This window comes from Oryctolagus cuniculus, chromosome 1 (genome assembly GCF_964237555.1).
Source record: "Oryctolagus cuniculus chromosome 1, mOryCun1.1, whole genome shotgun sequence".
Taxonomy (NCBI): domain Eukaryota; kingdom Metazoa; phylum Chordata; class Mammalia; order Lagomorpha; family Leporidae; genus Oryctolagus; species Oryctolagus cuniculus.
The window spans coordinates 161,583,381-161,597,167 of NC_091432.1; the positions used below are offsets into that span (position 1 = coordinate 161,583,381).

The 13,787-nt window shown below is 40.0% G+C and overlaps 1 protein-coding gene across 5 annotated transcripts in view; it reads right to left on the reverse strand.

Moving 5' to 3' along the window:
- Positions 1-13,787, reverse strand: part of PIP5K1B (phosphatidylinositol-4-phosphate 5-kinase type 1 beta) — a 393,421-nt gene that overhangs the window by 189,142 nt on the left and 190,492 nt on the right. For all 5 annotated transcript variants that reach the window (XM_051846326.2, XM_008256190.4, XM_017341676.3 and 2 more), the window contains one exon: positions 11,870-11,954. The gene's annotated coding sequence lies outside the window, so the exon portion shown is untranslated. The remainder of the gene's footprint in view (positions 1-11,869; positions 11,955-13,787) is intronic.

Genomic DNA, 13,787 nt, shown 5'->3' on the forward strand with positions numbered 1-13,787 from the left:
CGCTCAGGACCCAGCAGCCGAGAGCCTCAGCACCAGCTTTGGAGAGTGAAGTAGGACCAAACTGCATCAGCCCAAGCCGCTGGTGCTAAAGATGCAGGAAGAGACTGGTGTGAGCCTGGTTTGGAGCCCGTGGGGAACAGTGTATCTTCCAAATTAGAGGAGAAAAAGGGAGGAACATTTCTCTCTCCCTGGCCACCGGGCACTGGCGTCCTGTAAATAGCCAAGAGGGCAGACACCATTTTGGACATACATAACAGCTGGGCCAGACCGTATCCATGTCCCCAGCAATCAGCCAAGAGCAGACTCCTGAGTCTGGCTGGGAGAACTGACAGGGAGCTGGGTGCCCGTGACGGTGGAAGCCTTGTGTGTTAGGACTGTGAAAACACTGAGGCTGTGTGTGAGAGTGCAAGGTGAGGCTGGGTCTTTGGGCAGTCACAGGGGGCAGTACCACACACTCGGGGCTCCCTGATTCCCTGGTGAGAGTCATTGTTGTGGGATCTATGCTCACACCAAGGACTCCATGGATCCTTTGTGTGGTTCCTGTGGCAGGACAGATGAATATGGTACCCAATGGGGCTGGCACACCAGCACTGGTCTCCTTGGAGGAGAGGAGATGAGTGTGACTACATCAAAAGAGCTGATCAAACCTCCCCTCTGATTAAAAATAAAAAAAGAGGAGATTTACCACATGCAACTTGGGTGTCACCGTGGACATTCCCCTCACTCTGGAGCACTGAACAGAGCTCTCTGACCACACCTAGCACATACCTCTGGATATTCACTGAAAGAGCAGACACTCCACTAAGCCACAGAGGCAGAGTCCAAAGATAAAAGCCATTATGGGGGAAAAAAAGCAAGAAGTATCTCCACATATGCCTAAAAATAAATGTAGAAATTCAAGATACAAGAATAAGGAAGACAACATGAGGGCCCCAAAGAAACAAATAACACTTCAACATTAGAATGTGAAGATTGAATTGAATTGAATTGAAGAAATGCTGGAAATGGAATTTTAAAAATTGATTGTAGGATTGCCCAGAAGTAATCAGAAGCAAATCCAGGAATTAAAGAAATCTATATATGACATGAATGAAATTTTTTCCCATGATTTTGAGATTTTAAACACAAATCAAAATGAAATAGTGGAAATGAAGAATTCAATAGATCAAATAAAAAATGCAGTGGAAAGGCATAAAAAATAGACTCCATGAGGCAGAAGAAAGATTATCGGAGTTAGAAGACAAATCTCTGGAAATTTTACAGTCATACCAACAAAAAAAAAAAAAAAAGAAGAAGAAGAAGAAAAATTGGAAAAAAAAAAAAAAAAACAGTGTCAGATTTATGGGAAAGTATCAAATGACCCAACATACGGGTTTTAGGAGTTCCTGAAGGCATGGAAAGAAAGAATGGATTAGAAGGCCTTTTTTGGTGAAATAATTGCAGAAAACTTCTCCAACTTAGAGAAAGAAAGGGATATCCAAGTACATGAAGCAAAAAGAACCCCAAATAGACATGACCAGAAAAGAGTTTCATCATAACACACTGTAGTCAAATTCTCCAAAAACAAGAAGAAAAGATTCTAAAATGTCCATGAGAGAAACATCAGATTACTTTCAGAGGACCTCCAATTAGACTCACAGTTGACTTCTCATCAGAAACTCTACAGGCTAGGAGAAAATGGCAAGATATAGTCCAACTCTTAAGAGAAAAAAAACTGTCAACTCAGAATACTGTACCCTGAAAAGCTCTCATTTATGAATTAAGGTGAAATAAAGACCTTCCATAACAAACACAATTGAAAGAATTTGCCCACTTGTCTAGCCTTCCAAAAGATGCTTAAGGAGGTGCTACACACAGAAACATAGTCATCACTATGAAAGAAGGTAAAGGCAGAAAATCTCTCAATGAAAGTACAAAGGAAATCCAAAGTAAAAAATAGGAATATGTATGGAAAAATGGTAGGGGTAAGTCATTACTTATCAATAATCACCTTGAATGTAAATGGCCTCAACTCTCCAGTTAAAAAACACAGACTGGCTGGCTGAATGGATTAAAAACCAAAACCCATTTATTTGCTGCCTACAAGAAACACATCTCACCAACAAAGGATACATGCAGACTGAAAGTGAAAGGATGGAAAAAGATATTTCATGCTAACAGAAACCAAAGAAAAGCTGGTATAGCCATACTAACATCAGAAAAAACAAACCTTAACATGAAAACTGTTAAATGAGACAAAGAAGGGCACTATGTAATGATTAAGGGGTCAATTCAACAGGAAGATGTGACTATTATAAACATATTTGCACCTAATTACAGAGCACCTGGCTATTTAAAAGAAATGTTAATGGATCTAAAGGGAGATATAGACTCTCATACAATAGTAATGGGGGACTTCAATATCCCACTTTCAGCAATGGACAGATCAACCAGACAGCAAATCCGCAAGGAAACAACAGAGTTAATTGACACTACAGACCAAATGGATCTAACAGATATATATATAGCACTTTTCATCCTACAATTGCAGGATACACATTCTTCTCATCAGTGCATGGAACTTTCTCTAGAATAGACCACATGCTAGCCCACAAAGCGAGTTTCAGCAAATTCAATAAAATCAAAATCATACCAGGCATCTTCTCAGACCACAATAGAATGAAGCTGGAAATCAACAATTCAAGAATATCTAGCACATATGCAAGCATATGGAAACTGACCAACATGCTCCAGAATGCACAGTGGGTCATAGAAGAAACCAAAGGAGAAATAAAAAATTTCTGGAAACAAATGAAAATATCAATATAATATATCAAAACTTATGGGATAGCAAAAGCAGTGTTAAGAGGAAAGTTTATAGCAGTTGGTGCCTACATCAAGAAATTGGAAAGACACCAAATAAATGAGCTATTAATGCATCTCAAGGATCTAGAAAAATACCCCCAAACCAAATCAAAAACTATTAGGGGAAAAGAAACAATTAAAATTTGAGAATAAACAAAACTGAAAAAAAAATACAAAATATCAGCAAAATGAAGAGCTGATTTTTGGAAAAAAAGAAACAAAATTGACACATCATTGGCCCAACTAATAGAAAAAACAGGAAGAAGATCCAAATCAGTAAAATTGGAGATGAAAAAGGAAAAGTAACAATAGGCATCACAGAAATATAAAGAATCATCAGAAATTACTACAAAGAGCTGTATGCCAACGAATCAGGAAACCTAGAAGAAATGGATAGATTCTTGGACACATAAAATCTACCAAAACTGAGCCATGAAGACATAGAAAACCTAAACAGACCAATAATAAAGGCCCTCCCAGGAAAGAAAAGCCCAGGACTGAATGGCTTCACTGCTGAATTCTACCAGATATTAAAAAAGAACTAACTCCAATTCTTCTCAAGCTATTCAAAACAATTGAAAGGGAGAGAATCATCTCAAATTCTTTCTATGAAGCCAGTATTACCTTAATTCCTAAATATGAAAAAGATATAACAGAAAAAGAAAACTACAGACCAATTTCCTTAATGAACATATATGCAAAACTTCTCAACAAAATACTAGCTAATCAAATCCAACAACACATCAGAAAAATTATTCACGCAGACCAAGTAGGATTTATCCCTGATATGCAGGGATGGTTCAACATTCACAAATCAATCAATGTGATACATCACATTAAGAAAATGAACAGCAAAAACCATATGATTATTGCAATAGATGCAGAAAAAGCATTTGATAAAATACAACATCCTTTCATGATGAAAAGTTTAACCAAATTGGGTATAGAAGAAACATTCCTCAACACAATCAAGGCAATTTATGATAAACCCATGGCCAGTGTCCTACTGAATTGTGAAAAGCTGGAAACATTCCACCGAGATCCGAAACCAGACAAGGATGCCCACTCTCACCACTGCTATTTAATATAGTCCTGGAAATTTTAGCTACAGCCATTAGGCAAAAAAGAAGAAATCAAAGGGATACAAATTGGGAAGGAGGAAGTCAAACTATCCCTATTTTCAGATGACATGATTCTATATATAGCAGATCCAAGAGACTCCACTAAAAGACCACTGAAACTCATAAAAGGAGTTTGGAAAAGTGGCAGGATCTAAATTCAACATACAAAAACCAATAGCCTTTATTTTTTATTTTTTTGTTTTATTTTTTTTGACAGGCAGAGTGGATAGTGAGAGAGACAGAGAGAAAGGTCTTCCTTTTGCCGTTGGTTCACCCTCCAATGGCCGCCGCAGCCGGTGCGCTGCAGCCGGCACACCGCGCTGATCCGAAGCCAGGAGCCAGGTGCTTTTCCTGGTCTCTCATGGGGTGCAGGGCCCAAGCACTTGGGCCATCCTCCACTGCACTCCTGGGCCACAGCAGAGAGCTGGCCTGGAAGAGGGGCAACCGGGACAGAATCCAGCGCCCCGACTGGGACTAGAACCCGGTGTGCTGGCGCTGCTAGGTGGAGGATTAGCCTATTGAACCGCGGCGCCGGCCAACCAATAGCCTTTATATACACAGACAACGCCATGGCTGAGAAAGAACTTCAAAGATGAATCTTATTCACAATAGCTACTAAAAAAATCAAATACCTTGGAATAAACTTAACCAAGGACATCAAAGATTTCTATGATGAGAATTACAAAACATTAAAGAAACAGAAGAAGACACAAAAAATGGAAAAATTTTCCATGTGCATGGATTCGAAAAATCAGTATAATTAAAATGCCCATACTACCAAAAGTAATTTACAGATTCAATGTGATCCCAATCAAAATATCGAGGACATTCTTCTCAAATATAGAAAAAAATGCTGAAATTCATATGGAAACACAGGAGACTCTAAATAGCTAAAGCAATCTTATACAACAAAAACAAAGTCTGAGGCACGGCAATACCAGATTTCAAGACATACTACAAGGCAGTTATAGTCAAAACAGCCTGGTACTGGTACAAAAACAGATGGACCGACCAATGGAACAGAACAGAAATGGCAGAAATCAAGCCAAGCATCTACAACCAGCTTTTATTTGCCCAAGGAGCTAAAACCAATCCTTGGAGCAAGGACAGTCTCTTCAACAAATAGTGCTGGGAAAACTTGATCTCCACAAGGAGAAGTATGAAGGAAGACGCCTACCTTACACCTTACACAAAAATCCACTCAAAATGGATCCAAGACCTAAATCTATGAGCCAATACCATCAAATTATTAGAGAACATTAGCAAAACCTCACAAGATATTGGCATAGGCAAAGAGTTCTTGGAAAAGACCTCAGAGGCACAGGCAATCAAAGCCAAAATTGACAAATGGGATTACATCAAATTGAGAAGCTTTTGCACTGCAACACAAACACTCAGCGAAGTGAAGAGGCAACCAACAGAACGGGAAAAATTATTTGAAACTATGCAACTGATAAAGGATTAAGAACCCAGAGTATATAAAGGGCACAAGAAACTCAACAACAATAAAACAAACAATCCAGTTAACAAATGGGCAAAGGACTTGAACAGACATTTTTCAAAAGAGGAAATCCAAATGGCCTACAGACACATGAAAAAACGCTCAAGATCACTAGCCAGCAGGGAAATGCCAATCAAAACCACAATGACGTTTCCCTTACCTCCGTTAGAATGGCTCTCATACAGAAATGAATAAACAAAAAGTGCTGGCAAGGACTTGGGAAAAATGATACCCTAATCCACTGTTGGTGGGAACGTAAACTGGTCCAGCCATTGTGGAAGATAGTATGGAGATACTCAGAAATCTCAGTATAGATCTACCATATGACCCAACCTTCCCACTCCTGGGAATTTACCAAAGGGAAATGAAATCAGTAAACAAAAGCGTTATCTGCACCCCCATGTTTATTGCAGCTCAATTCATAATAGCTAAGATATGGAATCAACCCAAATGTCCATCAACTGAAGACTGGATAAATTAAGGGATATGTATACCATGGAATACTACATAGAGTTAAAAAAAAATGAAATCCTGTAATTCTCTAGAAAATGGATCCAATGGAAAACATTATACTCAGTGAAATAAGCCAGTCCCAAAAGGACAAACACCGTATGTTCTCCCTGATCTGTACGATGACTTTGAACAGCCCTTGCCTCCACTGTTGAGTAACAAATTTTTTTCCATACTATTTGTTGAACTCTTTAATTAGTACAGAGTTAATCTTATGGGTTTAAAGTTAATGGAAAATAGGGCCAGCACTGTGACATAGCAGGTAAAGCTGCTGTCTGCATCCCATGTGCTGGCATCCCATGTGGGAGCTGGTTCAAGACTTGGCTGCTCCACCTATGATCCAGCTCTCTGCTCTGACCTCGGAAAGCAGTAGAAAATGGCCCAGGTCCTTCGGCCCTTTCACTCATGTGGGAGACCCAAAAGAAGTTCCAGGCTCCTGGCTTCAGATCAGTCCAGCTCCAGCTGTTGCAGCCATTTAGGGAGTGAACCAGTTGATGGAAGATCTCTCTCTCTCTCTGTCTCTGTCTCTCTCTCTGTCTTTGCCTCTCCATAACTCTGCTTTGCAAGTAAATAAATAAATCTTCAAAAAAATAAAGGTAAATGAAAACAGATCTTAGTAAAAAATAAGAATGGGAATAGGAGAGGGAGGAGGAAGAGGAGTAGAAGTGCAGGTGGTAGGGTGGGTACAGTGGGCAGAATCACTATGTTCCTAAAGTTGTATTTTTGAAATGCATGAAGGTTGTACACCTTAAATAAAAAGTTTCTGGGAGAAAAAAAACACAATGAGATACTAACTCACTTCTGTTAGAACTGATTTTATAAAAAATACACAAAGTAACAAAAAGGCTGGAGACTATATGGAGAAAAAAAGAATTCTCACACATTGTTGATAGGAATATAAACTAGTACAACCAGAAAACAACATGAAGATTTCTTAAAAAGCTAAAAATAGAACTACCATATTATAGAGCAACCCCATTACTGAGTATATACCCAAAAGACATGAAATCATTGTATCAAAGAGATACCTGCTCTACCATATTTATTGCAGCACAATTCACAAAAGTCAAGATATGGAATCAACGGAAGTGTCCATTAACACATGAATGGATCAAGAAATGTGATATCTAAACACAAAAGAATATGATTCAGACATAGAAAAGAATGCAATTCCATCATTTGCAGCAAAGTAGATGGAACTGGAAGACATCATGCAAATTAAATAAGTCATACACAGAAAGACAATATCACATGTCCACGTGTTCTCCCTCATATGTGGAAGTTAAAAAAAAACTCAACCTCAACACAGGATAGTAATTACTAAAAGGTGAGAGAGGTAGTTAAGTATAGACAAAGGTTGGATAACAGGTAACAGATAAGAGTTAGACAGAAGGAATATGTTCCTAGCAACATATAGCACAGTGGGGCGACTGTAGTTCATGATCATCTATCACAGATCTTCTGAACACGAGGAAGGGAGCTCCAAGGCTCCAACCCCAAAGACAAAGAGAAGACACTAATCACTCAGATTTGACTGGTACCCACTGTGTACATGTATAGCAATATTTCACTGTACTCATAAACATGCATCACTGTTAACTGGAAACTCTTAGCGTTCAAAAAGTAAATTATTTTTAAAATGGGAAAAATTCATGTTGGTAATATACTTTACTTCACATGCCCCGAGGGACATAATTCAGATGTCCAAGTCCCTAACATATGTTTTAAGTTTCTACAAAGCCATTTTGGAAAAAAAAAAAAAAAACCTATTTGTTTATAAATGCTTACTGTAAATATAACTGGAAAGTACCAAAAACTAAAAATCAGAAAAAAGATCATATGGAATTCTATTTCCCTTGGGCAACTGCACTGTTCACATCTCGGCCTATCAGTTCACTCCTTTTGTGGCAGGTGTTCCCATATGAAAAATAGTACAATATCATCTTATCCAGTATTTTCACTGTACAATGATGTAATGAACATCTTCTCATTTTATTACAAAATTCTCTTTGTAAGAACCATCATTTTTTCTAGTTGCAAGATTCACCATGATGTGAATACCATTGTCTATTAACACTTTAATGAACAGTGCTAGTATTGAGAAATAGCTGAGACAGTACAAAGGTTTTCAGGCTGCAAAGAAAATAATAACTATTGTTTTACGCTGACATTTTTAACCTCAATTTTCTTGAGTTCTTTCCTAGAATTATTAAGGCATACCATGTTATTAAAATTTAAAGCTCTTACTACATATTGCTACATTTCTTTACAAGAATGTATCCACTCACACTCATATCAGGAACAAGTGGATCTTGTTTAACTGCACATGCATACTAATGTAACAGGTGCAAGAAGCATCTCCTGATTTTTAAAATTATTAATTTATTTTATTTGAGATGGGGAGAGAGAGAGAGATCATATCAGCTGGTTTACTTCTCAAATATCTACAACAGCCAAGACTGCGCCAGGCCTAAAACAGGAGTTGGGAACTAGCTCCAGGTGTCACACATGGGTGGCAGGAACCCAATTCCTTCAGCCATTATGTGCTACCTCCTAGAATGTGCACTCGCAGGAAAGTGGAAGTGGGATCCAAGCCAGCACCTGAACCTAGGCACTGAGATGTGGGATACTGACATAGTGACAGAGGGACAGAGAACGCCTCCATCCCTTACTTTACTCCTCAGATGCCTACAAAGGGTGTGGAAATAAATTACTTGATTTATCATCTGGGCTTTCCAGGCTCTGCATCAGCAGGAAGCTGGAGTGGGGAGCCAGAGTAGGGAATCAAACATAATGCAGAACACAGACGATTTAACCAGCATCTTAACTGCTAGACCAAACGCCTACTCTGCTTCTTCTGACTTAAAGTGGCATCTTTGAAAACTCCTAGTGAGGGCTAATAGTGTCTTCACATCTTATTTGGCTTTTAATATTCCTTCCTCTGAGTTTTCCCTTGTTTAGTCCATCTACTGGGGTCTTAGTATTTATTGATTTCTATGTACCAGGGTTATTAACATCAGTACCTTTCTTAATGATTTTTACTTTAAGGTTACTGCTTATACCATACACATTAAAATTTTTCCATGTTGCTGTTTGCATTTTAACTTGTGTTATAATGATGATATGGAAAAGTCTTACAATTTGACATACTCAAAACTACTGAGTATGTTTGTGAATTCTTCTAAGGCTTTCAGATAAAATCTTTTTCATTGGGAGAGATGAGATGTTCAATCCAGTGCTGTTCTTGTTTTTAAACAAGATTTTCACATTTAACTTTTAATTCATATGAATTTTTAAAGGCAGTTATTTGCGTGGCAAGTAAGGATAAATCGTAATGAGGGAACCACAATATTTAAGGGTCGCATCTAAATTTACACGAAAGGTCTTTCAGACACCAAGGAGGAATAAAACTTAAGACGCTGGGCTAATCCTTTGAAGCCTGCTTTAGAGCTGCCTTTTTGGGACAGGCATTAGCTGCTGCAATTAAGACACCACTTGGGATTGGCACATGCCATAAAAGAGTGCCTGGAGCAGGTGCTAGCGCTGCTCCTGATTCTGGTCTCCTGCTAATGTGCATCCTGAGAAGCAGCAGGGGCGGCTCAACTGCCTGAATCCCTGCCACCCAAGTGGGAGACCAGGATGGAGTTCTGGGCTTCTGGCTTCCTGCTAATCCACCCCTGGCTTCTGCGGGCATTTGAGAAGTGAACAGTAATGGAAGATCTCTGTGTCTCTGCCTTTCAAATAATAACAGTGACAACAAACCTGAGACCAACACAGCGTATGCTAAGCCAAAGATTTTGCCAGCCATTTGTCTGAACTGGAACTAAATGACTAAGTTGAGTTCACACTGCCATGAACTTGATGCTGCTAAAAATACCCCAGAAACTGCAAGCAGGAGAGCCAACCACCACAGCCCTATCAGTGCCCACCTATCACACACCCTCTTCAGTATTTCAGTTCTATTTGTGTCCATTCGATCTGTCCCCAAGAAAACAGGCAGTCTTCAAGGGCAGATGTTTCACACAATCCTGCTTCCCACACGGTATCTGCTGCATTCCTTTAAAGAAAAATGGATTTTTCTAGTATCTATGACAGTATTTTTGCAATTTCTGAATAAAATACCAGGGGAATGAAAATGCCTCAAAGGCTCTGTAATTTCAGACTCAGGATTACAATCAAGCCTTCAAGCGTGGAGTGCAGACAATAGATGAAGTCGTCGCTGAAGAACGCCATTTCAGTCACTGCGCTTCCAAGACATGACAGCTTTTAAGACACTGAGTTCAAGAGCAGCTCTGAGGGGTGCTTGAGAAAATCAGCTTAATGAGAGGTTGACTAATTGGCACAGGTGTAGGATGGATGATGACATGGTTTTAAAAGTATTTATCTCCTTGTAAGTCACTCCTGCCTTGCCAATAAGGAAGAATGAAGAGAACTGGGTAAACTTTTATTACAAAAAAATAAATAAATTCCCAGCAAGTAGTTGGGATAAAGCAAGGCCACCAGCTCTCACCCAGAGTCCAAGGTTTTCTTTGGGAGAGTGCTGTTTAACTCAGGCCACACACCTAATAACCAGGGCTGCACTAGGAGAGGCAGATGAGATGCTGGGGGATGGACCCCGACAGGGGTGTTAAAATGGGCACAGTGCTGACGGTTGTTTCCTACATTTATTCTGTTTCCACGGCACTTAGGATACATCATTTGTCACGATGGAAGTCAGGGTAACTATGGGTAAAAACATGGCTTTATAATTCTTTTTTTTGACAGGCAGAGTTAGACAATGAGAGAGAGAGAGAGAGAGAGAGAGAGAGAGAGAGAGAGAGAGAAGGTCTTCCTTTGCCGTTGGTTACTCCCCAAATGGCTGCCACAGCTGGCGCACTACGCCAATTTGAAGCCAGGAGCCTCCTCCTGGTCTTCCATGCGAGTGCAGGGCCCAAGCACCTGGGCCATCCTCCACTACCTTTCCGGGCCACAGCAGAGAGCTGGCCTGGAAGAGGGGCAACCGGGACAGAATCCGACGCCCTGACCAGGAGTAGAACCTGGAGTGCCAGCACCACAGGCAGAGGATTAGCCAAGTGAGCTATGGCGCTGGCCTATAATTTTTTTTTTTTATTTTCATTTTATTTGAAAGGCAGAGAGATACGGATAGACACAAAGAGATCTTCCACCCACTGTTTCGCTTCTCAAATATCCCCAATAGCTAGGGCTCGGCCACGCTGAAGTCAGGAGCCTGGGACTCAATCTGGGTCTTTCACGTGGATGGCAAGGTCTCAAGTACTTGAACCATCATCTGCTGCCTCCCTGGGTACATACTGGGATGTGGATGCTCCAAGTGGCACCTTAACTACTCTGCCAAATATTTGCCCCATAAAAAATGGTTTAATATCATTATAATCATGTCCATTTCTATGTACACATAAAAGGAAGGAGGCAAGACATTCACAGAAGTCTTGGAGATTCTGAATGCTTTAGGTTTTCATTTTTGTGTTTTACTTATTCTACAAGTATTCTGCAGTGAGCAATGCTCCCTTTAAACTAAGAAATACTTATGCTATTAAAAACTTCGACAATGCACAGTAATTCACAGCAGAGACTACATCTCCTGCGTTTTGTCATCTCACAAGATTTCCAGTTTCTGTGTGCTTGGTGTTTGTTTTAAATTTGATAATGACAAAGTTATTGCTCACAAGCTCAATATATGTTTTAGAATACTGGTAAATAAATGAGAGTACTTTAAAAAGTTTATGGCAAAGTGGAATTGAAAGATAAATTTGTCTTGCTGTCAGAAAATTTTGAAATCCATGACCTTTCTGAAAACTTCCCAAATCTAATATTAAAAAGGGCTCTACATTGGTTCAGTCAGGATTCATTAAAAATACAGACCCTATTTTCTTACCTTTGAGAATGAAACAGCAAGTCATCTGTAGCTGGTAGTGATGGGTGGCCTGTTCATTGTTGAGACTGTTTTCTTTCCCAAGTTCCTGTTAAAATAGAAAGCTCTGGTCATTCTTTCTTCATGCCCCTATGTCATCTCCCCAGAAGGATCAGTGGTGGCTATAGGGATACACACAGCATAATCAGATAAACTAAATGAAGGGAGGGAACATGAGAGAGAAACCAGGTGAGGAACACGATGATGTCGGTTGCAGAATGTAAGCCACGCAGCCTGGTCTGGCCATGGAATAAACCGCACTACGTCCTATTCAACTCTTAAATTTCTGTTAGCAAAGGCAGAAATGGGCAGCTGCCAGACACTCATTGTCCAAGAGAGAAAAGCAAGCCCGGTGCCCATAAGAACCACAGTTATGGAGGGATGGAGGCTGGAGCAGAGTTTTTCCCATCATCTTCGGAGGGGAGACTCTGTGACATGAGGATAATTTTTCAGTATGATCTCCATGATAATCAACTGTGATTTTCACTAGGTCGTTCACACAACATAACTTCAGAGAACAGTTCAACACACCTCTTCTGTTACAACTACATTTTACATGGGAGAGACACATGCTTACCACAATCAAGTTTTAAAATGCACGGAGATATAAAGTCAAGGTGAATCAAGTCCTACCTTTACCTCCCGGAGATATTCAATGTCAAGTTTGTCACACAGCCCTGCGAGGTCCTCCCCGTGCTTGTTTATACACACATATATACATGTTTCTACCACTTTATCTAGCAGCTTAATTTACATTTTTTTTCAAATCTATACATCTACTTAATTTAAAACTGAGTAATATTCCACAAGGTGGACATACATTGTTTAACCCACTCCTTTGTAGATGAACACCCAGACTGTTTCCAAGGTTGGCTAGTCTCATTCAGACACCATTAAAGTTCTACTTCTATTTCTTTGGGGAGAGTCCGAAGAGTGGAACTGTGGGACCAAACTTGATGGCACATTAACTATTTGAATGACTATTGCTACATTTCTTCCTGGGAAAAGGTTCAAAGAATCAGTCTAACAGAATAGGACTGGCTCATGGACATGCTGTTTGCCAATCTAATGAGTAGATAGTGGTGTTTCAGTTGTTTTAATTCTCACACTACTAACGGGGCTGATCCTTTTCACAAGTTTGCTGGTAATTTACATTTGTGGTTCATACCCTTTGACTACTTTTAAAAATGTTTATTTTCATCTACTTGAAAGGCAACGTGATAGATAGATAGACAGACAGACAGACAGACAAGGTGCGATATTCTCCATCTGCTGGTTCACTCCCCAAATGCCTGCAATAGCCATGGTGGGCCAGGCTGAAGTGAAGAGTCCATAACTCCATCTGGGTCTTCTATGTGGGGGTTAGGGGCCCAAGCACTCGAGCCGTCACCCACAGCTCTCCAGGATGCCTTAGCAGGGAGCTGAATGTAGAGCTGGGACTCAAACGCAGGCACTCTGATGTCTGATGTGAGAGTCTCAATGAGTAGTTTACCAAACGCCACCTCTGCGGTTGAATTTTAACATTAGAGCTTTACTCCAAATGGAACCTAATCCAAATAGAATCCTCTCCAGAAGGACCGCTAATTGCCCCACACCCTTTACTTTATAGTCCCTTTCCTTTTTGGAAAGACACACCAGCTTTACAGTTTTCCTGTACACCTCAATCTATTTATGGACTCGACTGTGTTCAAAAGACTTACCTGTGGATTGCTGGGTGAATATCAGACTGTTTTAAGTGCAGGGACATGGCTTTTAAGTCTTCTATATCTGTTGATACAAGCTTCCCATACTCAATATTTTTCTTTCAAGATTGGCAATTTGGGGGCAGGTGGTATCAGTTCAGACAACACTTGGGATGCCTGCATCCTGTATCAGAGCGCCT